At 43.0% G+C, this 26,757-nt stretch overlaps 1 protein-coding gene across 6 annotated transcripts in view; it reads right to left on the bottom strand.

Moving 5' to 3' along the window:
- The window catches only part of NFYC (nuclear transcription factor Y subunit gamma), a 73,521-nt gene that overhangs the window by 40,807 nt on the left and 5,957 nt on the right, over window positions 1-26,757 (bottom strand). The window contains exon 1 of one of the 6 annotated variants that reach the window (XM_055139318.1): window positions 14,086-14,317. The exons of 4 other annotated variants lie outside the window; for them this stretch is intronic. The gene's annotated coding sequence lies outside the window, so the exon portion shown is untranslated. Of the gene's footprint in view, window positions 1-14,085; window positions 14,318-26,757 lie in introns of those variants that run through there. One more of the 6 variants, XM_055139319.1, reaches the window with a different exon arrangement.

Below are 26,757 nucleotides of genomic sequence, written 5' to 3' on the forward strand. Positions count from 1 at the left end.
ATCAGTATCATGTAAAGCATTCCCGGTCCCCACCACTGGGGAGGCCCCTAAATCTTAAAAAAGTAGATAATTATCTAACCCAAGACTCTACCGAAAAAATGGAAGAGCGTGGGGATGGAGCGATAACACAGTGGTTAGGGCATTTGCCTTGCACGGGGCCAATCCGGGTTCAATTCCCAGCATTCCATACTGGTCCCCTGAGCACCGCCAGGAGTAATTCCTGAGTGCAGAGCCAGGAGTAACCCCTGTGCAACACTGGGTGTGCCACAAAAAGAAAAAAAAAAAAAGAGCGTGCTAGTCATTTCATCCATCTGGAAAATGGTGTAGGACAGGGAATTCTCAATTAAAAACTAAGAGAATGTTCTAAGGATGTCAGGATGAGTTTGGCTGCATTGACAAGGCTATATGGATTCTGCTGATCCACAGACACATTTGTCCCTCTTTACTATCTTTTACCATTGATATGGAGGGAGGGAGGGAGGGAGGGAGGGAGGGAGGGAGGGAGGGAGGGAGGGAGGGAGGGAGGGAGGGAGGGAGGGAGGGAGGGAGTACTTTCAAGTACAACTTTGAGGGAGGGAGGGAGGGAGGAGGAAGGTAGGAAGGTACAGTGGGTACATGGATAAATAAAAATGCTAAGAAACACTACCTTCAAGACAACCAACCCCCAATTTTCCCGCCAGGGTCAAGCATATAACTGTCAGGAACTGAAAAAGGAAAGGCCACTTCAAAAGGTGCAAAGCCACTGAAATGATTATACTAAGTCACTTCCATTTATGTATGCATGCTCTGTAAAGAATCGTTCTCTACCTCCTGTGTTTTTCACTACAAACAGGGAACAGACACTAATATTCCCCTTTGACAGCTGAAGATATGCATCCTGCTGGAGGGACTTGCCTATAGGTCACAAGCAAGAAAGTACAGGTCCCGAGTCTCAGTTCTGTGTGCTTTTACTACACTTTCTCTTTAGAATTACACCCTTTAAGAACTGATAACTCAATAGAGGAGCAAAAACTTAAGAACTGATTTGTCTTTTCAACCTGGAACACAATTTCTCAAGCATTTTGAGTTTTCTTGCTCATTCTCCTGGAAAAAGCACTTCAAGATGTCAAGATGCTAGCTTTCTTTTATTAGCTATATATTTCAAATTGATGTGCTTAAACCAGAAAAAAGTTTTCAAATTTGCTGAAGTTGTACTTTCAAGTACTCACTGGAACTTGAGGTTATCTGGTCACCAGCAAAGAGAGAAAAAAGGCCTAGAAGATAAAATTCACTTTATGGGCAGAAAGAAGAGGTGAGAGAGGAGGAGAGGAGGAGGAGGAAGAGGAAAAAGGAGAGAATTTCGGGAGGAAGAGGAGGAAGAGAAGAAGAAATAATCTACGCAGGGTTTTTAAATTACAGGTATTTCTACAACATGGTCGCAATGCAGTTTTAACTATCAGTCTAAGAAATCAGAACTACTTTGTTCTAACTACCTCACTTGGAGTAAACCGAATACTATAAATCATTGCTAGGAACTGATTATCTAAGAACATTATGACTCATCTTTAAAATACCAATCTTTGTCAAGATAAGAATGCCATTCTAGGAGGTACCCAATACATACCACAAAGTGTGTATTTGGACAGCTAGCGTAACCACCTATCTATCGGAAATAGCCCTTCGACTACTTATCTGACCTTAGAGATTTTAAAAGTTATAAAAGACAACTTTCTGAAACATTAGTAGCACTCATATAGTATCGATCTGTGCTATGCTTTGTTCTGAAAAGGTGGATGTGCTCATCTATCTTATCTGACAAAAACTTAAATAACAATTTAATTTGACTATGTATTTTGCTCCTTTTACAACTGACTTGTTGAGTAGTCGTGTAATATAATATTATGGAGCAATAGTACGGTGGTAGAGTGTTTGCCTTGCACGTGGCTGCCCGGGTTTGATTTGTCCATCCCTCTCAGAGAGCTTGGCAAGCTACCGAGAGTATCCTGCCCGCACGGCAGAGCCTGGCAAGCGACCGTGGCATATTTGATATGCCAAAAACAGTAACAAGTCTCACAATGGAGATGTTACTGTACTCGCTTGAGCAAATGGATGAACAACGGCAGGACAGTGCTACAGTGCAGCTGGATAATTCCTAGTTGTTTTTGTTTGTTTTTTAGTGTGTAGCTTTTGAAAAGTAAACACGGAATATGGAGGGAGGAATTTTTTGTTTTGGGCCCACACCCATTGTGCTTAGGTCTGACATATGCTCCTGAACACAGGTTAGGAACAGCCTCTGAGCATGACCTGCTGTGGCTCAAATCTCCCACCCACTGCAAAATATAAAATATATATATATATATATATATATATGTATGAGAGAGAGAGAGAGAGAGAGAGAGTGCGAGAGCGCTAGAGTTTTTCATATATAATAACAAGGTGCAGTGCAAACAATACACGGGCTTGAGATGTCTCATAGGGCCAGAATGCAGGTTTTGCATGCAGGAACCCTGGGTTCAATGCCTGACACTAAATGGTTTTCCAACTGGGAGTAGCTCCTAAAACAAAGAGTAGATGAGGTTTTACCATTAGATTCTTCTGCCCATTTCCTCACCCTCAAAATCAAGATTTTAGCAGCCAGGGAAATAGCACAGCGGGAAAGGTGCTTGCTTTAGGGGATGGAGAGATTGTACAGCAGGTAGGGTGCTTGCTTTGCATGTGGCTCACCCAGTACAACACCCAGCATCCCATTTGGTCCCCCGAGCACTGTCAGGAATAATACCTGAGTGCAGAGCCAGGAGTAACCCCTGAGTATCGCTGGGTATGGCCCCAAAACAAAAACAAGGTGCTTGCTTTGCAAGCAACCAACCCGTTTCAATTCCTAGGATTGCATATGGTCCCCTGAGCTCCACCTTGAGCACAAAACCCCACTGCCAGGTGTGGCCCCAAAACAAAAATCAGGATAATAATCCTTTGTCCTATCCTAGGTAAACAGCAAGAGAGAATGTAAAAGCACTCCAAGTGGGGCCAGGGATCTACTCAAGTTAGCAGAGCACATGCCTTGTATGTGTGACAAGGTCCCTTGGCCCCTGGTGCCAGAATATGCCCAGGTGTAACACTGAAAACCAACACATAGTAATAATAATAATAAATATTCCATTAACTATGAAGTGCTGTGTTTTGTACAAACATTACTACTATAATATTGCTTAACTATTGTTGGGGATAGCTGCAAGGTCATTTCGCCAACTAATTATCAGGATAATACAAGGCTCAGAATATGAATAACCAGACGTCTGGAAATTTACCACTATTTCTCTAATGAAAAGTTCTTGAGTCAGAGATGTAGCTCAGAAGTGCATGCCTTACTCGAGATCTTGTTAGACACTGAAAAACTGGAAAAACAAAAAGGGGAGCTTGCAAGATAGTTCAGGAGGTAGTACGCTTGCCCTGTATGCAGCTGACCCGGGTTTGATCCCTGGCTCCCAATACGGTCTCTCAAGTGCCACCAAGAGTGATCCCTGAGTGCAAAGCCAGGAGTAAAAGTATTGCCTTTCCCCCAACCCCCCTTCACCCACACCACCAAAAGAAAAAAAGAAAAAGTAAACCAAAGAAAAAGTTTCTTGGAGCAGGAGAGAGAGTACAAGAGTTAAGGCACTGGTTTCACATGCAGCGAACCCTGGTTGAATCCCTAGAACTAAATATGGTCCCCGAGCACTTCATATGGTCCTCCCGAGTCTTGTCAGGTGTAAAGCCCCGAGCACAGAGCCAGGAATAGGCCATGAGCACCACCAGGTGAGGAAGGATGAAAGAGAGAGGGAGGGAGGGAGGGAGGGAGGGAGGGAGGGAGGGAGGGAGGGAGGGAGGGAAGGTTTCCGAGACTCTAGAACGTAGAATTCACTCTTGATTGCTCAATGATTGGGCCTGGAAATGCTGGGAGTCCCAAAACTGCACCCAGATTGCTCCTAAATTGCCAAGAACTGAACTCTGAGCCTGGAGGCATGTGGTCCAGCACTCTTAGACCAGTTAAGTTGATCACGCTTGTGGCTATAAATTACCTGCTAAGCAAATATTACCAAATTCTTACGTCTATTTTTTGGCTTATGTAAAACGCTACTATTTGAGACTTGACAATGCAACTCAGAAAAACTCGAGTCTGTACTAGATAGATCTGTGATACATTCAAAGTTCAAACAAGAAAGTATAATCTCAAAGAAATGCTGGGTACATTTCAAAGAAATAGTTGTACATTTTCAGAACATTTGAAGGCCATCCTAGGGCGGTCCATACCAAGAAAAGCACAGAAAATGCTGACATTAGATTTTAGAATATTTAACCTATGGGCTGATACTGATGCCCTTATTCAGTCTACACATGTGTCAAGACCACGTACAGGATGCTTTAAGTTTTTTGGTTTGGGGTGACTGATTTTTTTTTTTTAAATTCTGGTTTGGGGGCCATCTCCAGCTATGCTCCTACACCTGGCTCTGAGCTCAGGGTTCACTCTTGGAGGCGCTGGAAGCAGGGCAGCAGTGGTGAGATGGCATGGGGCATGAAGTGCTAGAGATGTGTCTTAACACCTGGACTATCTCACTGGCCCCTAAATTCTCCATTTTATTTACTTTTTTGGTTTTTTTTTTGCTTTTTGGGTCACACCCGGCAATGCACAGGGGTTACCTCCTGGCTCTGCACTCAGGAGTTACTCCTGGCGGTGCTCAGGGGACCATATGGGATGCTGGGAATCGAACTGGGGTCGGCCGCATGCAAGGCAAACGCCCTACCCGCTGTGCTATTTCTCCAGCCCCCATAAATTCTCCATTTTAAACTACACGGTATCACTGTTAATCCCATTGTTCATTGATTTACTCGGTGGGTGCCAGTAATGTCTCCATTTGTCCCAGCCCTGAGATTTTAGCAGCCTCTCCTTACTCGTCTTTCCCAATGATTCGAGGCTTCTTTCAGGATCAGGGGAATGAGACATGTTACTGTTACTGTTTTTGGCATATCGAATACGCCTAACATTAAAAAAAAAAAAAAAAAAAAGAACAAGTGACTTAAAGCCAGAGGCTGAAAAGAGGCTCAGTGGTAACTACATTCCTTGCATGCATGAGATCTGGGTTCAACAGTCATCACTTAAAAGAAAAAAAGAATACTAATTCATATGTGTAGCATAGAAGCTGCACTGTCAGATTATAAGGGTAAACAACTAAAAAACTTAGGGAACAGTGAGACACCACATGTTCATTCTTGTGTGTGTCAACTTCAGACTCTGACCATTTCCATCTCTGATATGACACTGTACACTTGTAGTACTTCTGGTCATTCTCACTCTTGATTCTCTTTTACCCACTGCCCAAGTTCAGTTAATAACTCTATGTACTTAAATTCTTAATTAAAAAATGACCGATTCTGATAGTTCTGCAAAGCTCCAGTCCTGCATGGATAGCTCCAACTGGAAAGTTACCCATAATTCAAACTTCATGTACACAAAATCCCTCTATCTTCCTCATGCCCAAACCTACGACTCTGACCTTCTGTTTTTACCCTCTAGTGACTCAGGGCTTAAAATCTTACAGCTCACACCCTACTCTTCAATCCCAGCAACTGCTAAATGCTGTAACCACACTGTCCAGTAGTCCATCTCCTGAACTATCTTCAAACTTCCACTAGCTCTATTTGAGACCTCCCTCCTCTGTTTAAAAAAAAAAAAAAAAGAGATGAGTCATAGTTAATATGACTGACACTGACTTAGGTACTTTTCCCTTTTATACTCCTCAGGTACTTTTCCTTTACATTACTCTATTTAAACCTTCATACTAACCCGGCTAGGATTGTGAACTAAATCATGGACTCATTACTACTTGGTTTATTGTTTCCAGTATCTTCTACTCCAATTCTACTCTCTTCGATATAATGCCTAATGCATCTTATAGAAAAACAGCCTTGATAATGCCACAGAAATCTATTACTGAAAATCAACTTTCACTAATGTCAAGTAGAAACAATTCCAATTTCTCAGTCTAGCAATCAAGTCCCTCCATCATCTGATCATTTGATTTTACACAATATCTTGCCTTTTTTGTTTTGTTTTGAGGGCCACATACAACAGTGCTCAGGGCTTACTCCTGGTCCTGGGCTCAGGGATCACTTCCGGCAGTGCTTGGGAGAACATATGTGTGCCAGGGATGAAACCTGGGTTGGCTGCAGGCAAGGCGAGCACTTTATCTGCAGTATTATCTCCCCAGCCCCAACTCACAGCTTTAAGCTTCAGCAGAATGGACCACTGACCGTTCTCCTCAGCCGTGCCAGACTTTGAATTATTATGTTACTCCCCGTCCACCAGGTCCAAAAAATCACTGTCCCTACTGCTAGGTAGAATGTGCAGTTAAATTGCCTTCCTTCATTCCTAGGCTTTCCTTCACTCTTTCCAAAGAAATGGTCTCTTTCTGGTGGGGTCACGGAGGGGGGTGGGCCACAACCTGCAGTACTGGGAGAGACTCCTAACTGTGCTCCAGGGTCATTCCTGGCAGGGTTCAGGGAATGTGCAGTGCCAGAGACTACACCAGGGTCAGCTGCATGCAAGGAAGTGCCCTCACCCCTTCTACCATGTCTCTAGCCCAGCCTCTCCTTTTAACTGTGTCCTTTGCTTGTACATTTTGATACTCTTACTATATAAATCACCAGTCTTCCCTACAACAACGTTAGATCCCAGAGTAAAATTTTATGTGCATACCTTTTTTTTTAAAGTCTCTATATGATAATACATGAATGAATGATGAATTACAGAAAGGAAGTATAAGCATTCCAACTTTAGGATTTTCTCAAAAGTTAAGACTAGCTTAGGTAGATGAAGGAAAAACTCTGGTGTTGGGGAATTAGTATAGGGGTTAGGCGCATGTCTTACATGCAGTTGATCATGGTTTGACCCTCAATCCCCAGCACCACGTGTCCCTGCCCAGACAATCCCCAGCAGGACAGGGTCCAAGCCCCACATCTTTCCAGCGTCACCAGGAGGAGTCCCCGTGCCCAGGCCTGAACACTGCTCTGGGGGAAAGGGGGAGAAAAGAAAAATAGTTTCAGTGGCTGGGTTTGATCCCTAATACCATACACACACACATAGATAACACACACACGCAAAAAGAAAAAATTGTCAGGAGCTAGAGAAATAGCACAGCAGAGAAGATGCTTGCCTTGCATGCACCTAACACAGATTCCATCCCTGGCACCCCACTGAGTCCTGAGCCCCATTACTGAGTACAGCGCCAGGGGCAAGACCTAAGCACAACGGGTATGGGCCCAAAACAAAACAAAACAAAACAAAAACAAAACTTTTTTCCCCATTTTGGGGCCAGAGAGACAGCTCGATCAGGTGAATGCAGTTCCGACGCCCAGGTTCTATACCCGCTACCACACATCCCGAGTGCCACCGGAAGAGACTCCAGAGCTTGGAGTCCGGAGTGGCCCCCGTGCACTGCCAAGCCTGACAAATGCAGAGCCCAGAGAGAGAGTACAGGGGCGAGGAGCTTGCCTTGCACTCAGCTAAAGCCCAGGTCAATCCACAGCACCACCTGATGCACGGAGAACTGCCAGGTGCAGCCCTCAAGGCCCCCCAAGCACCAGGGGCATGGCCTGGGTGATCCCTGGCACTGTGGGCTTCAGGCCCTTGCTCTGAACCTCGAGCCCAGCTAGCCAAGAGCCTCTGGAAGGGCCCAGGCCTCCTGAGAAGTGCTTGAGAAGCAGTAGCCCACAAACAAAAACAAAAAGGTTCATTTTATCTACGTGTTTTCTATGTAATTGGAACTATGGAGAAAGGCCAAAATGACAGTACTTCCAAGAAAAAAGATAACCAAGTGAATCAGCACTGTTTGCTGTGGTTATTTCAGTCTCTTTTCTTCCCTTGAACTAAGGAACACAAGGTCATAAGCTATGTTATGCCAGTTTAAAGTTAAATATTTACTAGGTGGTTTTTCTTTAGTTCTTCCTTTACAATGGAATTTAACTTCATTATTCTTCAACGGCTCTCTTCCAGGGCAGGGTGCAGAAACAGAATTCACTTTATAGTAAATACTCTAACTAGAGAATAACTTTTACTAAATTATTGATTAGTGAGGTCAGGCTTTAAGATTCCAATCGGAGGGCCAGAAGATAGTAGAGTGAGTAAAGCGTTTGTCTCGTACACAGCCAACCCAGGCTTGACCGCCAGCACCCTCTGTGATCCCCCCGGTCCATCGGGATTGACCTGTGAGCTTTGAGCCAGGAGTAAGCCCCGAGTACTGCCAGGTGTCCCCGCAAAACAAAACAGGATTCCAGGAGAGGAATAAGGGAAGATAAGGGTGGCAAAACAAACAGAAGCTGACCAAGTCCCTAAGTACTGGCCCCCGAAAGGCAGCAGAAAGAACAGACTAAAGAGAGAACTAAACCTCGGGTGACACACACTTGAGGTAGATACCATCCAGCTATCAGAATTTTCAGCCAGAATATAACCTAGTACTATACAAGTTGCAGCAGTCCAGCTCTTATTTTTGAAAAGCTAAGTTTTGTACAGACAGGTAAGGCAGGTGGAAAACTCAACAAGGGCTGGGTCGTGGCTCTGTAGTACAGGCATGTCCTGCAACAATTTGACTCCCGCGGGCAAAAAAGATGGGGGGTAGTGGGGTCCAGTTACTGAGAGAATTAAATTTTTCCGTGCTGGTTCTATTGATAAAACAACAGTAATCATTAAACAAATTTGGAGGCTGGGCCTAGGACTGGGGTTACGGCGCTTGCCTTGCCATATGGCCAGCCTGAGTTTGATCCCCTGCATTATACGTGGTACTCTGGACCCCCCCAAGGAGTGACACCTGAGCAGAGAGCCAGGAATAAGACTGAGCACCATTGGGTATGGCTGTCAGAAAGCCAGGGGGAAGGAACGGCGTTTTGCTTTTTCCATACCTGGTGGTGCTCAGAGCTTATTCCTGGCTCTGTGTTCAGGGTCACTCCTGGCATTATTCAGGGAACCATATGGATTAGGGGTTGGGGTGCCAGGGATGAGCCCAGGTCAACTACATACAAGGCAAGTGGCCTATCCACTGTAAATCTCTCTCCAACCCCAGGAAAAATCTTTTTTTTTTTTTTTTAGGAAATTATGGTCTCTCAGAGAGCATGCAAAATAAGAACAAAAATCAACCAACAACTACCCAAATACACAAAACAAACGTCTGTCCCAATAGCAGAAATATTATTCTGGGGATATCTAGACAACGATTTCTATTTCAGATTTACCAAATACTTAAAATGATTTGGGAGGGGCTGGAGCGATAGCACAGCGGGTAGGGCATTTGCCTTGTACGCGGCCGACCCGGTTCGAATCCCAGCATCCCATACGGTCCCCTGAGCGCCGCCAGGAGTGATTCCTGAGTGCATGAGCCAGGAGTAACCCCTGTGCAACGCCGGGTGTGACCCAAAAAGCCAAAAAAAAAAGATCTGGGAATCTCTGTTTACTAAATACAAGCTGGCTTAAGGTTGAAGAACCAGGCCCAAACTTGTTTGGGAATTAGCTTATTCCTGGGGTGGATCAATGAAAACAAAACAAAAGCCCGAGAAAAACTAGCATGCAGGTGTTGGGTTAAGATACCTCAGTTTACTTCGCTGTAATGCATAAAGTAACCCGGCTCTTGGGGGCACCTCGGCCAGGTGGGCAACATTAGTTTCCTCGCTGATGCTCAGCTTTCTGAACAAGTCACTGGCAGAGGTAAACGGTCTTCAGATCCCAAAAGAGACAGGTCTGCTGCTCCAGCAGATGTTCTAACCGGCAGACCCCAAGCGGAGACTTCTCAACCTTGCCACTTTCTATGTTCAAATTGCAAACCTGTACAGATGTTCTGAAAGGGAGAGGAATATGCAGAATAGAAAGTAAAACCAAACCAGATCATGAAAGAAATGAGCAATTAACTGCCTGGGAACTGTCATTTAAAAGTCTGAAAGAGGAGACAGTGCAACAGTGTAACAGCTTGCCTTGCATGTGGCCAACTGGGGCCTATACTCAGCACCCCATATATTCCCCTGAGCCCACCCAGAGTGATCCCTGAGTGCAGAGCCAGGAGTAAGCCCTGATCGTGGCCCCCTCCAAAGAAAGCCTGAAAGACAGGAGCACCTACCCTCTCTGGGCCTCAACTTCCCCATTTTTTCAAGGAACTAAACTTGATCTCTAAGTTATTCCCACCTATCTATCTTGGAGGTACTCAAACTTTATGCACGTAATTGGGGGTAGGGACAGTCAAAAATACTTCATGAAGAAGACCACATAATTATCTGTTCTAAGAATATTTGGGGGGTTTAGAGCCTCTACAAATGTATACAGCTTCCTTAAAAGTAGCTCTCATTTAGTATAAGGAACAGAGAGCCCACAGTGACCATGATTGTGGTTTTCAAAGGTCCACATCCCTGAAAATGGAATTTTTATTTGAAATCCAAGTTGAAATTTGCCAAATACCTTTCTTTCCTTAGCCCCTCCCTCCCACCCCCCTGCCCTCTCTCTATGCCACACCCATCAGTTTTTAGGGCTAACTCCTGGTTGTTAACTCAGGAATTATTCCTAGTTCGGCTGAGGGATGGTGGGGAAGGAGTGGTGACCCAATGGAGTACTGGTGATCAAATCCGGGTCAGCCACATGCAAGGCAAGCACCTTACTGACTACACTATGTCTCCAACTCCCTATCTTGGCCAATCTTATCCTGACTGAATATGGTTCTTTCAATGCACAGGCAGAGGAAGACATCAGTGCTGACTGATTATGTCCAACAGGAAGTGACTTAATAGTACAGGAAACCAAATAGATCAAGCATCCACCCCACCCCACCCCAGGAAACAAAAAAAGTACTAAAAATAGATGAGACTGGAGCATGTGAAATGGGTGAGAGACCCACGGGTTTTTACATTTATCATGGAAACGTATATTGAAATAGGTTAACAACTGTGAAATTTGCTGGTGGTTATACTTTGATGGGACCTACTTATTTTGTTAAAATGTCTGTCCCAACACTTACTTGCATGCTATAAGGACTTTGCAAGTTATAAGGATTTCCCAGGCTCAAAATCTGAGAGAGGGGAAATGGTCATATGACCATAAAGCAAACAACAACAATAACAAAGGCTCTAGTTTGCTTTATATAATATTTGATGCACTAACTAAAAATGCAACTTCCACTTGACAAACTTGGTAAACATAGTCTGCAATTACTACAACTCATTAAGTATCCAATGATAATAGATTCCCAGGTTTTATTTGAGAGATTCCTAAATCTAGAAAGGGTTTTTATAACATTAACATTCCCAACTTATCTAAATTTTGAGACATCCTGAATTTTGACAAAGGGGTTATTCTTTAGTAGTAGCAGTGGTAAAGGAAGGTTTGATGGCCTCGATGGATGCGTTACATAAGAGCATAATCAGCAAACTGGATTTGTTGGTGAATGCATATAGAACTAGTTTAAAAGATGCGTGCGATTTATTAAACAAAGTCCTCGGCAAACATATAACTAGTAAGTACATTTTGGGGGCAGCTTCTTTCATAAACAAGTAATTCTCCCACCAGTAATCTATATTAACAACAAATAATATTTATATAGCACTCCACAACTTGCTAAGCACTCTAACATACATGATCTCATTTGAGACTCACAGTTCAATAAAAGGTGCTATTTTTAGGTCCCATTTTCACATGTGAGGAAGCTGACACTAAATGGCTGACTTGCCCAAGCTCACAAAGCTGGTGACAGTGAATGGAACCTGAACACAGGTCTTCTGATTTCAAGTGGCCTGGCTGCCCCAAATGCAGCAAGATAAACGAATGCTGAAAGCGCAGCCCCTGGGCCGGAGAGCCAGCTCAGCGGGCGGGAGAGCATGCTTTGCATGTGCGCCACCAGGTCTGACTCCCAGCAGTGCCGTCCCCAGAGCAGAGTCTGCAGCCGCGCCCCCAACCCTGGAATACCATTTGGGTGCGGCCCCAAACAAAGCAAACAAACAAATCTCAAACCCCACATACGCCTCCCCCACCCCTCTCCCAGCACCCACATATCCAGTTTTATAGTTGGCACTTGAAGCTAAGTTTTCTTCATTTCTCTGAGAAAAATTTATCTGGCTCAAGTGTCAAAGGAGACGGCATATAAACACCGTTTGACATATACTGGCAAGTGAGCCTATGTGCCTGTTCCTATGCAATCAGACTCTCAGAACTCAAGACCCTTCTAAGTACCTAGGCAGTGGTTAGACATCTTCCCACAAAGCTCTCGAGTAGTTTATCCAGGCCTCCTACAGTGTCCCACCTACATTCTGTCTCCTTGCTCCAAATCTCCTCCCAGGGAAAATAGGTGATCCTTCAGTATCTACAACTATTTTTAAAAATCATATATAAAACCTGAAATAACTGGTAACAATGACTTGTAAGAAGCAAATTTAAATTAAAATAATTCTGTTAAATGCAATCCTGAACACAACCTCTTTTTCCTTTGATCTCTCACCCCACCCCCCACACACAAGCATTTCAAATGCCCTAAAGAAGTTTCACAAACATAATTACTTTGAACTCCTGAAAATGCCATCCTTCACTAAGCACCCTCTAAACTGACCAGAAGACAAGGCAGTGTGCAAGGACTTCTGAATGTTAGACACTTCACTCCACTATCATTCCAAAAGGACTTGTAATTTTACTGGGTTTAGGGAATGAAGAAGAGTGGGAGAGAGAATGAATGCAGCTCTATTGTCTATTGCTTGAAAACTCCTAATTTGAATCTATAACATATTCCTACCAACACTCGGCTTGAACATCAGAAGTATAGTCTCTTCATCTTAAACAGAGCTTTTCAGTCCAAATCTGTATAAACAAACTTTGTCCTTCAATCTTTCAACTCCTCAGCAGTTTTTCAAGGTCACTTTTGCAAGCAACGACAGAGGCCTGCATCTAGCAAGTTTGACTGCTAAATCACTCTAATTCAAAAAGCCCCAAATCAAATCCTACTGATCCTCTCAGGTATATTTATTGGAAGGGAAGCTGGGAAAAGCAAATCGACACCCTCAAACTTCTCTAATAGACCTGTTCCTTTTCCCTAACCAAAGACGAGGTGCTCCAGACTGAGTCTGCTGCAGAAATGTTCAAATGACCTTCATTCCATATTTGCAAATAAAAAGAAAACAAATAATTGCTTTTTAAAATCCAGTGCATTACAGATCTCAGTACAGGGGATCAACACTTTCACTATTCATGAAATGTGGCTGGCTACTTATTAGCAACCTGCATTAGCTTCCTATCACTAAAGAGGAAAAAACATATCAAGGGCAAAAGATAGGATATTAGACTCTTTTCTATTCACAAGCTGCAGGTACATTAGGATTTTAAATATGTCACACAGAAAATGAAAAGCATTTTACTCACATCATTCTAAAGAACCAAACCAACACTTGAAAAATACGGGAAACAGGAGGAAAAAAAAATTGCTCTTATCACTTGCTAATACAGTAGAGAAGTGTATCTAATCAGCATTCTAAGCTCAATGGGCATTTTAAAGAAAAAAAAATGGTACTAAACTAATTGGTAGCTAGAATCTAGACACAGACAAGTAAAACAAGAAAGTTATGGGAGATTTTCACACTGGCATGGGGGCCTTCACCATTAGAACCTGCATCAGTGCAAATCATATATTCACACAAATTTACAACAGCAATAGTGTTGCTCCCACCTCTGAAAACACAGATGTCATCAAAGTGCATGGAAATAGAAAAAGTCTTACAACAACTCAGCTTATTCTGTATGAAAGCTTCAGTGCACTTGAACAAAGGAAAATAATTTGGAAAACAGTTAAGTTTACCCAATGCAAAGAGAAAGTGCTTTGCTTCTGTGTGCCCCTGAAAATGATTAGTCTTTCTTCGTGTACCTGAACTTGTTCATATTCAACCAGGGAAAGATTCCCCAGCTGAAGAGCATGCAAAATCTAAACCAAGCAAGGTATTCTAGGTGCACCAAAAGGTATGCATGGAATGTAAAGTGGCCATTTTCTGAAACAGTGCAACTTGTCTACACTCTCTGAAGCTAAACAGTTTCTACTATTTTAACACAAAACAAAAAATCAAACTTACCGGGAACTGCATTAATTTTACATGTAGTTATTTATATCTCCTCGGACAGGGAGAATTTAAGTCACTCCTAGCCCTCCCCCCAAAAAAGGACGGAGAAAACAAAAGGCAGCAGGAGATGCAGAAACCTGAGTCTGGATTGTCCACTCCAGTGAAAACCCGAACAGCTGTCCCCCCACCCCCAAGCAAACTATTCGCCATTTTTCTTTGTCTTTCAGCTGACCCCTGCCTCAGTGAAAAACTCCGAGGCTCCAATGAAGCCCTGCAGCCTCCTTCCACTTTAACAGTCAAAGGCATTCAATCTAGCATGCTATTTGACACCAAACCTTGCCTCCAGAATGGTCCCATTGGCTGAGCTGCTTTATTGGCTAAGAACACAAAGCCATGATTGGCTGTTCACGTCATCAGTTACCTCCTTTGTACACTTCCTGTTTTAAAGTTACCTTGAGAAGCAGAACAGGGGTCAGATCGGCTCCAAACTACAGGGAACTTACCACTGGGAAAGGCTTGGCAAAAGCGCCGAAGAGATGCACTTGGGGTCTCGTACACTTCCAAAACAGAGGGCAGTGAAAATTTAGAATTGTTCTTAAAATCCTACGAAAGGGTTGTTAAAGTCCCCACCCAAAGGATTTTTTTATTGGCTGTCACCGTTCCTTTGAAAATTTTTAAGGTAATTTAACTGCATCGGATTGGCCATTAAAGATGTCTGTAAGAATTACTACAGTATCCTACAACAGTAAACCAAAGATGCAGCGTGCACAAGGTTGGAAAGTTGTGACTTAACTATCTTTGGCTTTCTGTCCAACGTAAAGTAAAGGAAAGCAGGGTGGGCTAATCCAGCATTTCTCGACTGGGGCCCATACACCTCTCCCTAGGCTATCCCAGGAGGGGGCCACAGGTGAAAAATCACATAAATGGGGAAACTATGAGGTCAATCAGTAGGACAGGAGGACTACAGGAAGAAACATGGTCAGGTGTGACTCAAAAACAAAGCAAAACAAAAATAAAATAAATAAAGCCAAAAAAAGGAAAAAGAAGGGGCAACAGTCAGAAGAAGGTTTAAAAACACTGGGCTAATCCACTGAGGCCAAAGAAAATGCAATTTCCTTAACAGTAACAAAAAGTGATCCCAAGAGTAATGGATCAGAGAGACAGCCTGCGGGGCTTGCCTTGCACACAGCCCTTCTGGGTTGGGTCCCCCACACTCCATATGGCCCCACAACCTTCTAGGAGTGACTCCAGAGCACAGAGCCAGGAGTAAGCCCTGAGCACAGCGGGATATGACTCCCAAACAAACAAAACAAAAATAATGGAAGCTATCTAAGAGCATGGAGAGAGAGCTCAAGTGACAGCATATGCCTGACACGAGCAAGGTCCTGGACTTGATTCCCGCCTCCCATTCCTCCGCCAGTGAAAGGGCATCTGTTGTTATGTCCACAGAAACCCTTAAAATAACAAATCACTTTTATTTTGAAATACAATCTAACCTACATGAAAAATTAAGAGGTAATGTATGAAAATGATGACAGGGTCAGTGGCATTTCCAAAAATCCTGGAACCTGAGGAAATATAACAAAGGGGCGGGGACAGGGCCTGATAACATCAGTGAATGATTTTTTAAAGTACACTGTATTTTGATGGGTTAATGTGCTTAGGGTGGTCATAAAATGTTGATTAGTTTTTAATATTATAGAGGATATATTGGATATTGTAGAGGACAGTATTATGGAGGATATTTCTACCACATTTTCAAGATTAAATAGCGGGGTCGACCTTAGGAAAAATACTATGTTGTGGATACTGAAGATACTCTGGGATACTTAAGTTTGCCACAGTGATGTCCAAAAATCCGCTTATGAATTTGGAAACCAATTATTTAGTATTTTTGTTTTGTTTGGGGGCCACACCCAGCCGTGCCCAGAACTTACTCCTGGCTGAGCTAGGTGCCACTCCTGGTGGGGCTCGGAAGACTACAGAGGGTGGCAAGGATTGAACTCGTGTCAGCAACATGCAAGATAAACACCTTACTCATTGTATTATCTCTCCAGCCCCAACAACTATTTAGGTTTTAAGAGGAGACACAGAGGGGCTGGAGCGATAGCACAGCGGGTAGGGCGTTTGCCTTGCACGGCGGCCGACCCGGGTTCTAATCCCAGCATCCCATATGGTCCCCTGAGCACCGCCAGGGGTAATTCCTGAGTGAAAAGCCAGGAGTAACCCATGTGCATCGCCGGGTGTGACCCAAAAACCAAAAAAAAAGAGGAGACACAGAATATAGTGAAAATGATGAATGTCTTTTCCTTTTTTATATTTTGTTTGGGGCCATACCCAGTGGTGCTCAGAGAGCACTTCAGAAAGTGCTTGGGAACCATATGTGATGCTAGGGATCAAACCAGGATTGGCTAGGGCAAGACACTGCCTTAACCCCTGTATTATTTCTCCACCCACCCTTTCCTTAACATCCTTAACAAACTATTCAAACAGAAACCTCGCTATTACCAGAGACCTTTAATAAAACTCCATACTTCTTCCCAATTCATCATAGCTAAGCATCCTAGAACTAAACATCATAAACTTATTTGCCAGGTAGCTGAGGCCAAATACCTGGGTTGATCTTACAAGGGATGTCACCAAAGGCATCTGCAGAAACTTAACCGAGTTCCTCAAACAGAAGCCAGCAGAGTAGCCAATTACGCTGCCATTTCGCTGATGTTGCTGTGACTGAAGGTTACACACATTTGGCTAGGGTGCACATGTGCTCACCCTCTGTTGTGGCAAGTGCTCATGGAGGGCCGCACACATGGCTAGGTGCTGGCACAGACTTGGTTGCAATAAGCCAGAGACTACACACTCCGTTGTGGTGCTAGGGACACCTGTGCTTCTGAGATTGTGTGTGTGGTGGGGATTGAATGCACTGCCCCAAAGATATCCTCACATCCGATACAACTTTGCCATCCGAACAACTTTACAAGCATTCCACTCAATTCCCACATTGAAATAAAGTAATTTCCCAACACCAATTAGTGGAGGTTCTATGCTAAGTATGTTAACGCCTTTGCCCCTCAATCTTCACCCCTTTATATCAGTGAAAGAGTGAAGTTCAAAAATTTAAACAACTGGTCTCTAGTCAACTAGGATGCAAACTTGGGTACCACATAGCGACGTACGCTTCCTACTGCAACACACTGCTTACCAGGGAAATGAGCACCTCATGGCACAGTCAGGGAAATTCTTAGGTGTCACATATATGCATGTATGTTACGTATATGTTACAGTATAAACCAGTATTAAACTTCATCAACTTAAGACTGGAAGTGGGGGACTAGAGCAATAGTACAGCAGGTAGGGCATTTGCCTTGCACGCGGCCAACCCAGGTTCGATTCCCAGCATCCCATATGGTCCCCTGAGCACCACCAGGGGTAATTCCTAAGTGCAAAGCCAGAAGTAACCCCTGTGCATCGCCTCGTGTGACCCCCCCCCCGCAAAAAAAAGCCAAAAAGCAAAAAAAAAAAAAAAAAAAAAACTGGAAGTGGGGGCTGGAGTAATAGCACAGCGGGTAGGGTGTTTGCCTTGTACGTGGCAGACCCAGGTTCGATTCACAGCATTCCATATTGTCCCCTGAGCACCGCCAGGAGTGATTCCTCAGTGCAAAAGTCAGGAGTAACCGCTGAGCATCGCCAGGTGTGAACCAAAAAGAAAAAAAAAAAACTGGAAGTGACAGGCCCAGAAAAAGAGTACAATGGGTTAAGGCACATTTCATACATGGCTGACCAGAGTTCAATCCCAGGCACCAATACGGCCCCTGAGCATCACCAGGAGTGATCCTTGAGCAAGAGCCAAGAGTAAGTCCTGAGATCCACCCAAAACAAACAACAATGAATAGATATTAAAATATTAAGGATTTGCATGGTACTTTTACTATGGCATCTAAATAAGCTTTAATTCTGTTAGCAATAATAACAGTGTACACTGTTGAATGACGAAACTAGAGCTGAAGGTATTATAGTTCCTTCCTCAAAACCTTAGATCAAAGATTTCTGTATAGCCTAGGAAGAGAGGCAGAAGGTATGAGGACAACTGTGTGCGTGACCCACCAGAGAACCTCTCCTAACCCAAAAAGACTGAGTGGTCAGCTGCAAGAAGCAAACATGCTGAGAGATGTGAAGCAAAGGAATCAGAGAACACCACTGACTGATAGTGTCAGGATGGCAAAATAAATAAGTACCTGGGAGTTAGTTTCAAATTCTGACTCACCAATTTTATGTCAGTGGACTTACCTAGAGCCTCAGTTTTCTCATCTGCAATATACAGAAACGATTATATTAGTAGTTCTATGATATGGACTGCAATAAGGATTAAGTGAACCAATATATGTGAAGGATGTTACTCAGGGCCTAAATAAGCACTGAAAAAAATATGAAGTTCTGAAAGTCATCAAATTGCTTTCTAATAGCAGGGCTCAGGTTCAGAGAGGACTATTTACACGAGGACTTAGGACAGGACTAGAGGAGAGGCTGACAGAACTACAGCACAGTTTCACAGGTGGGAGCCCAGGATCTGATCCCTAGTACCACTGGGTATTGCAAACACTGCCAAGAATGATCCAAAGCAATGCTAGGTATGGTCCCATAAACAGATAAACAGTAAGACTACCAGGAAGGAATGCTGCTCTTGTATCTCCACAACCTAGCAGAGAGCAACTCCTGAGCCATAAAGGGCAGTGTGGGAGGAAAACCAGCTACTAATGCCTTTTTTAGTTTTTATACCAGAAATCCAAGCATTTTTACCACCAGTGAAGGCCAGGATCTGTTTATTGTTACAAAAGTCTACCTTTTGTCACTACATTCGATGTTCCCAAGTTACGAAGTAATGTTTCTTTATTATGTGAAGGTATTTGGCATAGTTCTTCCTGCTTCGTGGCAGGTTCCAAGAAAAACACTTGAGGAGCAGCAGAGATAGCACAGAGTCAAGGCAGTTACCTTGCATGCAGTCCATGCAGTTCAATCCCAATAATGCTTATGGTCCTCCAAATACCACCGGGAGTGATCCCTGAGCATAGAGCCAGGAGAAATTCCTGAGCACAGAGCCAGGAATAATCCCTGAGCATCATCAAATTTAGCTCCAAAACAAACAAAAAAAAGAACAAAAGAAAATACGGGGGTGGAGGCTGGAGCAATAGCACAGCGGGTAGGGTGTTTGCCTTGCACGTGGCCAACCCGGGTTCGATTCCCAGCATCCCATATGGTCCCCCAAGCACCGCCAGGAGTAATTCCTGAATGCAGCCAGGAGTAACCCCTGTGCGGTGCCAGATGGGATCCAAAAAGGAAAAAAAAAAAGGAAATACACTTTGGGGGCCAGAAGGAGAGCTGAAGGGGCTGTTGCACTGCTTTGCATGCAGGCGGCTCAGGTGCAATCTCCCTCTGGCACTGCATGGTTTCCAGGGCACCACAGAGAACAATTCCCAAGTACTGAGCCAGGAGTAGCCCCTAAGAACCATGTCAATTGAGGCCAGAGCCAAAATAAAAACAGTACAACTCTATTTCTCATCGAAAGTGGTCTTAGTAGGGGCCAAAATGGTAGTACAGTGGGTAAGGCGTTTGCTTTACATGTGGTTGACCTAGGTTCAATCCTTGGCATCTCATATGGTCCCCGAGCACTGTCAGGAGTAATTCCTGAGTGCAGAGCCAGGACTTAACCCCTGAGTATCAAGGGTTGTGACCCAAAAAGGAAAAAAAGGGGGGGGTCTTAGTAGATTTCAAGTCACCAGAGGGAAAAGAACTCACACCATTGCTGAATCAGTCCATCCACTTACTACTACTATAATGGCTTCCCTTCTCTAGATTGTCATCATTGTGAACTATAAGCTTCAAGGAATTTTGGGGTTTCCAACCTACATCCTTCCCTGATCCTAAACCTCAGCAGTGCTCTGCACCAACATTTTTATTTTCTAGTCCTAAAAATCATCCAGATAACTATGAGACAAAAAAACAATACTAAAGGATACACAGTTCCAGCTTTAATGTTCTCAAAGAAAGCACCCTGGAAACTGAATCAGAATATCAACTCTGAATCTCAGTTACCTACTTACTAGCTCATATGACATTAGCCAAGTAACTTAACTGAGTTCACTTCTTTTTTTTTTTTTTTTGCTTTTTGGGTCACACCCAGCGATGCTCAGGGGTCACTCCTGGCTTTGCACTCAGAAATTACTCCTGGCAGTGCTTGGGGGACCATATGGGATGCCGGGGATCGAACCTGGGTCGGCCGCGTGCAAGGTAAACGCCCTACCCACTGTGCTATCGCTCCGGCCCCTGAGTTCACTTCTTCATGAATAAAATGGAAACAAATAACACCAAATCACAGGAGTGTTGAGGCTTAAATGAGATAAATGACATTCAGGGTCCAGTACAGAGCTAGTACAGGAGATAAGGCACTTGCCCAGCAAGCAGCCATACGGACGCAACACTGGTTTGAATCCCTGGCACCATATACAGTCCCCAGAGCACTGCAATTGTCCCTGCACACCACCAAAGAGAGACCAAACACCTCCCCCAAAATACATAATTCTTTAAAGTAAATAAATTTTCTCTAAAAAGTGATATTAAGCATCAATACCTAGCATCTGGAAGCTGCTCACATAATACACAAATATGTATTTGATTACAGTACATATCACATGTTCTAGTTACTTTTACCATGACTCTATTACCAGAGAAGGGATTCTTGAAAGCAGAGACTGTCTTATTTCTCTCTAAGTAACTTCCCCAGTGCTCAGTACAGAGATACAAATCAAACACAACCTTAACCACAGCACCAATGAAGTAAAACAAGAAGCAGCAGAGATTGAGTAGAACCAGAGAATGAACATCTCAGCTATAAAGCAACCACCTCTCAGCTCCAAATGACAGGGCCATGAAGGAATGTTGCAGTTACGAGTTCAGAGTCAATAAAAGAAGTCAAAGACAAATCCAAAACATAAAAAGCCAGTGCAAGAACAAACTGAGGAATGGCTAAAAGGACCAGTTATGGCACAGCTGACCACCACCACCATAACAATTCCAAGGACAGGGTCTTGCAGCTATGTTCTACCCTCAAATACCAGTCTTGGGAGTTAGACTATATGCCAGCAAAGCAAAACAGAACTAGCAGCAAAGAAACCCAGCTCTTCCATGGCCTGAACAAATGTTTTCTTGATAGTGTCCTTAGCTGACCCCTTTAGATTCAGTACGCAAACGGGGATGGGAGTGGGGTCCCTGGAAATATCAGACATCTAAGAACATGAATTTTTCCTATGCCCAAATATTAAATATGACGTGTCTCAGCATATACAAAGTGGGTGAATTGGGTATGTAGAGCAGTTCAACTTGAACTGCTGTTACAAACTGGAGAATAAAATTAATTTTTTTAAAGAACATCTTCAAACTGACATAACCCTGAGAACTATGTAACTTTCCACATGGTGATTCAATAAAAAAAAAAAAGAGAGAGAGGGAAAAAAAAATAAAATAAAGAACATCTTCATTCAAACCACCCAGAATCAAGCACTTTTAGAGTTTGTTTTATATTAATTTCAGAATATTTTCTTATGCAAATAAAATGACACTCAGTTTGTCCTCCAATATTAGATATTATAAAACTTATTATTATTATTATTATTTTTGATTTTTGGGTCACAAAAAGCAAAAAGAAATAATAACAACGGCAATGCACAGGTGTTACTCCTGGCTCTGCACTCAGTAATTACTCCTGGCAGTGCTTAGGGGACCATATGGGATGCTGGGAATTGAACCCGGATTGGCCGCGTGCAAGGCAATGCCCTACCCGCTGTGCTATTGCTCCAGCCCCAACATTATAAAGCTTTTATAATTTTTTTCACTCAAAATTTAAATAACTGGGACCAGATAGTATAGTGGGTAAGGTGCTTGCTTTGCATGCCACCCACCCAAATTCAATCCCCAGCAGTGCCCTCTCTTTCTCTCACAGAAACACACAAAGTAAATAGCCTTCCACATCAAATAACCAAGAGCATTTAGGTAACTAGATTGTACTCCGGTGAATGATGAGTCATAATTTTTCAACCCAGGGACCAGAGCAATAGTACAGCAGGCAGGACACTTGCTTTGCATTGAACCTGGGTTCAATCCCTGGCACCCCCAACAGTCCTCCAAGCCCAGCCAGGAGTGATTCCTGAGCTCAGAGTCAGGAATAAGCCCTGAGCACTGCTGGGTGTGGCCCCAAAAACCAAGAAGCAATAAAAAACTACTGGAGGCAGGGGAGACTGAAAAGGAATCAGGATGCATGGGGACCCCAGACACATTATTACATCCCACCCCCATCCCCCACCACCATCAGCGCACTTCAGTGCTCCAGCAGCTCTGTGGGAGCAATGAACCACCAGCCCTACCGACCACTGGGAGGAGCCCCTGAGTCCAAGGAGCACAGCCTGGGAGGCCTCCCCTCCCCTCCCTGGAAGCCAGAGTTTAAAATGTGTATCTTCGATGGCCACTCAGTACCCCTACTGCAAACCACAATACCCCAAAGGAGAGAGAGAGAGAACAAATTGGAATGCCCCGCCACAGAGGCGGGGTGGGGTGGGGGATGGGATCGGGGAGTGGGGAGGGATACTAGGTTCAATGGTGGTGGAGAATGGACACTGGTGGAGGGATGGGCTCTCGAACATTGCATGAGGGAAAAACAAGCACGAAAAGGTGTGGATCTGTAACTGTACCCTCACTGTGACTCACTACAAAAAAATTTAAAAATTAAAAAATATATATATATTTTAAAATTTAAAAAAATAAAATAAATAAAAAATAAAATGTGTATCTTTCCATTTTTTTGTCTTGATTCTGCTTTTTAATTAGATCCAAGAAAATAAAGAGTTACCAGATTATAACATACTGTTCATCTGACTTGGTTCTAATCAACTATTAGCTACTTCCAAAACTAAATCCACTGTCAAGGTGAAAAAATAAATGTGCTGACACATTTTCAAACAAATTCGAAAAAGTTCTGAAGCTAATTCCCAAAGAAGTCCCTGAAACATCTTGGGCTTTGCTGACATTAAAATAAGAACCAAAGTGCTGGAGCTTAGAAAAGGGTTGCTCAATACATGAATGAATAAGGTTTAATTAAAGAAATAAACACTTAACATATGAAACTTTAAAAGGATTATAAATTTGGTTTTAAAGAGAAACTATATTCTCCAAAGCATAAATTAAAACCGATGGATGGAAAACTATTCTAGGGGGAAACTTTTCAGCTCTCAGAACTGTCCAAAGATGGTACAATCTACCCCAGATGCTATGAGCAGGGTTGTTAACACAGATTGTTTGAAAACTTGACAGGAATATGTAGAGACAAGATGAGAAAGAGCAGCCATGTGGAGAAGTGGGAGAAAATAAGCCAAATCTTTACAGCTACACAAATTTGGATTCTAACTCCTTCCCTTTTTTTTTCAGCCAAGTGACCTCAGTCTAGTTAATTACATGTACAGAGGCCAATTTCTTAAACATTAAAACATCTTGCAAAGTCTTAAGGATCAAAAATACTTTCATTCAAATAAATATAAGTATAGGCATTGTATAAATGTACAATCGGAATCTTAAACCAGACATAGTGTCTATCTTCAAGGAGATTAAGTCTAAAGAAAGCAAAGGTGATAGGCAATCATTGCTCAGTATTAAGTGGGTAAGGCATTTATCTTGCATATTGCTAACCCAGGTCAATCCCCAACACTACATATGGTCCCCCCAGCACCGCCAGGAGTAAGCCTGAATGAAGCACACCTAAGCTTGGGTGTGGTCAGAGAGAGAAAGAGGTGGGGTGGCATAAAGGGGGGGGAATCAAACGGGGCAAAAACATAGTATAAAACATACGCAATGCTGGGCGTGGTGGTAGGGATACCGGGATCATTGGTGGTGGAGAATGGGCACTGGTGAAGGGATGGGTACTCCATCACTGTATGACTGAAACGTAAGCACGAAAGTTTTTAAGTCTGTAACTGTACCACAGGGGGATTCATTAAAAAAAATAAAAATTAAAAAAAAATAAACATATGCAATGTCAATTATGGACCTGTGTGACCCCTGAATACTTCTGAGCTACCTCTACTGCTGGAAGTGAACCTATACAACAACTGAAAAAAAAGGAAGGAAAAGAAACATTCTGAATACGAATTCTGCAGGGAAGAAATATCATTATTTTCACTATTATTTTGTCAAGATTTCTTTTTCATCTGAACAGCATTTTATAAGCTGATGGTCAATGAAACCCTTGAGAAATGTTGCTCTAAGACAATTTATAAATTTTAAAGGAATGGAAGAAGACTACAGGCAACTCTATTCTGATGACCTTCCCAAACGGTTATACATATGTTACGACATTTTTCTTTTTAATTTGGTTCTATCAAATGTGACATTAAATATCACCATATATAGCACTCCTCTGCCCCCAACTATCTGCCACCCACATATGATTTGCTTCTTCAAAAGGTCCCAACTTGGAGCTGAAGAGACAGCACAGGGGTTTAGGTGCTTGTCTTACACACAGCAGAAACAGGTTTGATCTCCAGCACCACGTATGATCCCCTGAGCAATGCCAGGAGTGGTCCCTGAACACAAAGCCAAGAAAGGAAAGAACAGGGAGAGGAGAAGGGGAAGGCAGGGGAGGGGAGGGGAAGAAAAGGTAGACAGGCACTGGCCCAAGTTCAAAATGAACATAAGTGTTGCCTCATTGCTATCAAGTACCAGTGCTAAAACATGGAGAACGTTCAGGAAGGTTGCCACAGATTCTGCAAATTGGCAAAAAAATTCTGCAGGCAGAATTCTTCATGAGCCATTTCACAATGTTGTCCCTTCTTCCTTCAAAGAAAATGTTACCCAGGAGACCACAAACCAAACAGTCCTATTCCAACTCACGATCTCTACAATTAGAAAAAAAATTCAAGCAACTCAATGCAAATCTCTTTATGGACAGAAGAATAAAACCAGTTGATTTTTTATTTCAGTAACTATTTGTCAAATATAAACATTATAGTTTTATCGGACACATTACCACTGAGCAATCCGAGGCACCCTCACCCTGAACCCAAAACTCCTACCACAACAATACAACAATTGGGTTAGGTCCTTTTGTCAAGTAGTTGTTCCCCTATGCAGAGAAATTCTTTTTCTTTTTTTTTAATTTATTCTTTTATTGAATCACCATGTGGAAAGTTACAAAGCTTTCAGGTTTAAGTCTCAGTTATACAATGCTCGAACACCCATCCCTTCACCAGTGCACATATTCCACCACCAAGAATCACAGTATAGCTCCCCCCGGCCCCCCCACCCCCCCACCCCTCCTGTGTGACTGATAAATTTCACTTCACTTTCACTTTACTTTGATTACATTTAGTATTTCAACAACAACAAAAAATCACTATTATTATTTGGAGTTTCTCCCCCCCTAAAGTTGGACCTGCTGAAAAGGAAGCATTTGACAATTTGTTTTCCACTGCTGAGAATGAAGAGATATGAGGTCAAGCAGCTGCACTAGCAGCCACACGGTTTTGGATTTCTGTATTTTAGTATTTTAGTAACTAAGTCCAGAGAAATATCTGCCAGAAGTTGCATCGTTGCTAGCTCGTACCTCTCTGCTACTTTATATTCCACATATGAGTGCAATCTTTCTATGTCTGTCTCTTTCTTTCTGACTCATTTCACTCAACATGACACTCTCCATGTTGGTCCACTTATATGCAAATTTCATGACTTCATGTTTTCTGACAGCTGCATAGTATTCCATTGTGTAGATGTACCAGAATTTCTTTAACCAGTTAAAGAAACTGTTTTTGGGCACTCTGGTTTTTTCCAGATTGTGGCTATTGTAAACAGTGCCCCAATGCAGAGAAATTCTTCCTGCACAGAGAAGAGAGTTGCCTCTTCATCAAGGAAACTCTAACTGACTGGTGAAATAGACGTTTAAGCTGTTCTAAAAAGTGATGCTTTCTCTTACTGATTAAAGGCCACTAAGTGACAGGCACCTAATATATGCTATTGTATTCATTTTTCATAATTACCCTGAAAAGAAACTATCATTATTATTTCACCCAAGAAAAAACCTGCAACTCAGACAGGCTAAGAACCTGAATCCCAGGGTCAGAGACAGGTCAGGGATTAAGGTGTTTGTCTTGCACTCAGCTGACCCTCGTTCAATCTGTGGCACTGGGTTTGGTCTCCCAAACACTACCAGGAGTGACCCCTGAGCACAGAGCCACAAGCAGCCCCTGAAGACCATTGGAAGCGACACTGCCCCCAGCTACTGCAAAAGAATCTGAATCCCAAATCACATAGAGAATAAATATATTGCAATCCGAATTCCTTCCCAGTTCTAACTCCAACATCAGCAATTATACTGCCCCTTCCGAAAGCACTCCAAGTATTTAAAATCCATTTCCTCCAACAATTAATTTACTGAAATTACGTTGGGTGCTTTGAGTCTGTGTGGGAAAACACTAAATGGCCTTGTAGCCTCCCTACTAGTTAGAGTGCACACTTGGAAACCTGAGTGAACAACATGAAGAGAAAGACTGAGAGACAGCAGATAAGCCGGCACCAGTTTGCTTTAAGAACAAGAAATCAAATGGAAAAAACAACCTGCCTGCTAAGGAATGTACTCCCTAGGCTGCACGC

Source organism: Sorex araneus, chromosome 5 (assembly GCF_027595985.1).
Source record: "Sorex araneus isolate mSorAra2 chromosome 5, mSorAra2.pri, whole genome shotgun sequence".
Taxonomy (NCBI): domain Eukaryota; kingdom Metazoa; phylum Chordata; class Mammalia; order Eulipotyphla; family Soricidae; genus Sorex; species Sorex araneus.